This window comes from Nannospalax galili, unplaced genomic scaffold (assembly GCF_000622305.1).
Source record: "Nannospalax galili isolate Female #2095 unplaced genomic scaffold, S.galili_v1.0 scaffold32, whole genome shotgun sequence".
In the NCBI taxonomy this organism is placed as follows: Eukaryota; Metazoa; Chordata; class Mammalia; order Rodentia; family Spalacidae; genus Nannospalax; species Nannospalax galili.
This window is the reverse complement of record NW_008335297.1, coordinates 2,151,061-2,155,601: the sequence shown is the minus strand read 5'-3', so window position 1 is coordinate 2,155,601 and position 4,541 is coordinate 2,151,061. Positions and strand designations below refer to the sequence as shown.

The window sequence follows — 4,541 nt, the reverse complement described above, 5'->3', positions numbered from 1 at the left end:
TAACAATTTGAATTAAGACATCCTTGATGCAAGCTTTGGTACTATATGTATGAAACGCTAAAGAGAGACTTGATATGCAGTGGTTGGTGTATAAAAGTATTATATAAAAAGATTAAAGACTTTATCTTTGACTACTATACATTTTAAGGTCTGGTAAGGAAAAGTAGAGTAGGAAATGTAATAAAGTGTTGCAGGAGCACAGTAACTACAAATATGATCTTTGTTTTCTTCTTTGACAGCAAACATTTTAAAAGATGTTTTTAATAGACTAAATCCCTAGGTGCTAAGTTTTAAGGATCAGCTCTTTAATCAAAGGAATAATGTTGGTTCACCAATTTAAGTTGATACCAATAAGAAAGGGAATCGTTAAAGTATTTTTTCTGAATTAACATTTGGCAATTTTTGTAATATTTGATGCAGAATTTCAATTTCTGGTAATTTGTCCTAAGTTATCTAAAATATGAAAAGGTTTTTTTCAAGAATATTAGTCACAATGTCATTTTAACAGCTAAGAACTGCAAATAATCTAAATGCCCAGTGATTGAGTAAATTATGGTGCATTCATTTATAAGATATCTTGGAATATTAATCTTTCTGCTTTTTTTCTCCATTCTATTATGTATGACCCTTCTCCCAGTTAATCAGAGTCATTCAAAAGAAATTGGGATTGTTACAGTAAGAATGGAAAGAAATAGTCAACAGTCAATCATTCCAGCTTCCAAAATCAGCCTAGATAATCACCAGAAACTTTAGAGGGAGTTGGCTGATTATATGTAACAAGAAAAGCCAGTACCAAGAAACAGGCCAAGCATGCCCACTCTAGAAAGCTTATATTAGGGTAAATATTGAGACCTTAAGAGTAGTTCTCACAACTCTCAGCAAGGGCCTCCCAGCAATGGTTCCCTGCAAGTCTCCAGGTCTTCTAGTATGAGGGTAACCACCTGTGCCCTGAGCCTGTGAAGATCTCTGAACAACTTCATGTGAACAAGACCATCTCAGGGCATTCATGAGCCTTTCAACCCAGGCTGTAGAGCCCTTATACATTGATGATAACTAACTGATATCAATGAAGGTTCCAACATTCACACTTGATTGGAACCAGAGGATGGTGAAACATAGTCTTTTTATATATACAATAAAAATAATTTCTATCATTTACTACTTGACAATCACAATTCTAAACATTTTATAAGTATCAGATTCCATCTTCATAGTGGCCCTTCATGATGGTAGCTACTTTTACTAGTCTATTTTGTAGACAGGGGAATTGAGGCAAGAGGGGTTCAGTAGTTTGTCCATAACTAACCAGCTAAAAAGTAGTGCACTCAGGTTATAAATTTAAGCAGAATGGACCTGGAGCCAGTAATCTTAATTGCTGTGGCACTCCATATCCAATGGGCCATTAAAAATTATACTTTCACAAAACTGATTTTTTTTTGTCTTTTTGAGACAGGGTCTCCCTGTAGCCTCAGCTGTCCTGGAACTCACTATGTAGACCAAGCTGGCCTTGAACTCACAGAGATCCGCTTGCCTATGCCTTCTGAGTGCACAAAATTTATTTTTAAAAAATGGAGGGAGCTAATGTTATCTTAATTGGACTGATCAGAACTGAATACTGTACCTTCAATGTAATTTGCATAGAAAAAAAAACAGGGGCCAGAAAGATGCCTCAGCAGGTAAGGGTGCTTGCCACCAAAGCTGATGACTTCAGTTCTATCTTCAGAGCCCACAAGGTAGGAGAGAATCAACACACACAAGTTTTCCTCTGACATCCACACACAAGCCATACTTAATTGGACTGATCAGAACTGAATACTGTACCTTCAATGTAATTTGCATAGAAAAAAAAACAGGGGCCAGAAAGATGCCTCAGCAGGTAAGGGTGCTTGCCACCAAAGCTGATGACTTCAGTTCTATCTTCAGAGCCCACAAGGTAGGAGAGAATCAACACACACAAGTTTTCCTCTGACATCCACACACAAGCCATAGTATGAGTACACACACACACACACACACACACACACACACACACACACACACACACACACACACCTTGGAGTTACAGACCCCAATTCTTTAAAGAAACTGTATATTTTAGCAGCAGAAAAAGACACCATAAAGCATTTTTCTCACAAAAGAGTTCAAGAGTCAATTTAATATCCTGCCTAGTAATCAAATTTACCCTCTCTTAAGAAAAAGTGACTTTCATAAGAGGAGCAGGGCACAGGGAACAGAGATGAGGTCAGCATGACTCTTACACCTAAATATCCCTTCCATCTTTTTACAGTTTGGGATGGTCAAAAGGACAATCAAAAGAAATCAGCTCTGGAAGCTGGAGAGATGGCCCAGTGGTTAAGAACAATGGTTGCTCTTGCAGAGGACCCAGCTCAGTTCCCAGCACCCACATGGCAGCTAATGACCGTCCTTAACTCTAGTTCCAGGGGATCCGATGCCCTCTACTAACCCCCAAGGGCATTGCATGACATGGTGCACTTACACACATGCAGGCAATACTCTCATCCACATAAAATAAAAATAAAATATTTTTAAACGGGAGGTCAAGTCCACATTTTTCACTCTTTGCAAGCCTTTTGAGTGCACACGCTTAGTCTTCATGTGGTTACATTCTTCATTAATTACACTTTTTGTCTTGTAAAAAAAAAAAACTTCCATATCTTGAGTTCATGAAAATATCCATCTTTGAAAAATCTTCACAGTTTTCCCTTTTACACTGAGATTTAACACACTTAGAATTCATTTTCATACTTAGTACAGGGACGCAATTGAAATCCACAGTTTCCACATCAGACTGATGGAAGCATTCACCTTTTCTGCACCTATCTGTGACACTACCTACTTCCTAGGGGTCCTTTTTTATGTTCTATTGGTTTCTCTGTTTAAACATATACCCAATACCATACTGGTTTAATTACTGTTGATTTTTAGCAGGACTTGAGACATAATAGCAGCACTAAAATTTGGAACAAAGTGCCAAGCTGATAACCAGGTGGAAAATTCACTTTGTGATCTTCAGTATTGAAAAACAAATAAAATAAAGAAAAAAAAAGAACACGGGAATGAATCTGGCAGATACCTGTGCCCCACTGGTATATTCAGTTGGCCTTGCATTTATTTATGGTTTCAACTGCCTCTTAACCCCACCAAATGAATATACAGTTGTTAAGGACTCACAGATTTCTCATCTACCAGGTTTACCATGGTTAAAAATAGAAGGAAAAAAGGAAGAAAGCTCAAAATGAACAGCATTCATAGGTTAAATAAAAGAAGTAACTTATGGTTAAGGCATTTGTATAATACTGTTCAAAACAAAAAGAGAGCCATATCTGGATTTCCTGGCTGCATCAACATGTAGATGTTCAGAAATCTGATAGATTTAATTACTGAAATTAAAGCATGTGGGGAAATCAGTTTATTACTAACACGTGAACACTGCCAAATTACCCCCCAAGGCTGACTGGCTCTGTGCTTACCACTAGAGAACATGAACTGCAACCCTCGCTCATCCTGTGACCACTCATTAGGTAGCACTTACCCCCCTACTCCCACTGAATGGCCATTTGTTTGTTTAGCCTTTTAGAAATGGTCAACCAAGGAAGCTCTTCTTTTTAAACACACATGCCAACTTGCATTCAACACATATGCCAACTTGCATTCAAATTAATCTTGGATGAAGAAGCTCACAGCATCTTGTGGACTCTGCTGTTGATGATTTGTTAGTTATATATTTGACTTGCATCTAGTGACATCGAGAATCCTCCTAACCCATCTTCAATAAATATTCAAGACATTTTTCTCTTATCAAAGTTTACCCACCATGCCTCAGAGGTACAGCATAATAACAACAGGTAAACTCAGCTCCTGGGGACTCAGGAGGCTGTGACCTAAGAATTAGGTCATGATGAGCTCACTGTGTCTTGCTGAACCTGTTTCCTTTGAAACAAATGAGTATTTCCTTAGTCTTAATCTGGAATATTTTCTGGGAAAAGCTGATTTGGTCTTAAGAATAAATTTTTCTAAATTTAATTTAACAAACAGAATAGGTTATATATTTGCACAACCAATGATGCTCAGCACAACTTGTCTTCTTCTTAATAAAATATTCACGTGGTTGGAAATTTGGTGTGGAGGATTCAGTTAACAGAGAAGAAGATGAAGCAGAGTGGTTCACCTTGCCTGGACCTCGCTCCAGAAAGCTGGCATGTGGAGCTAGAGCTCGCTGCTCCCCAGGTCATCTTATTATTTACCAAGCTAGTCATCTAGTCTACAGAGGACAAAGGATAAAGGTTAAAATGTTCTGACAAATGTCAAAAAAAGTGGTCAATTGACTAATTGCCCTACCTACTTCTATCATGTCCACTGGCCAACTAAGCAAGCATCTAACTTTAATTAAATTTTTCATTTTGAATAAGAAAGTGTATCCTAATGATGATGATGACAATGATGATGATGATGACGGCAAGAAAGACAACGATGATGATGGTGATGAGTGCTATCCGTTTACATCTTTCCTCCTGGGGATT

General features: G+C 37.8%; 1 pseudogene; it reads left to right on the top strand.

The window, feature by feature from the left end:
- Nucleotides 1-4,370: 4,370 nt before the first annotated feature.
- Nucleotides 4,371-4,541, top strand: part of LOC103731606 — an 11,877-nt pseudogene continuing 11,706 nt past the window's right edge.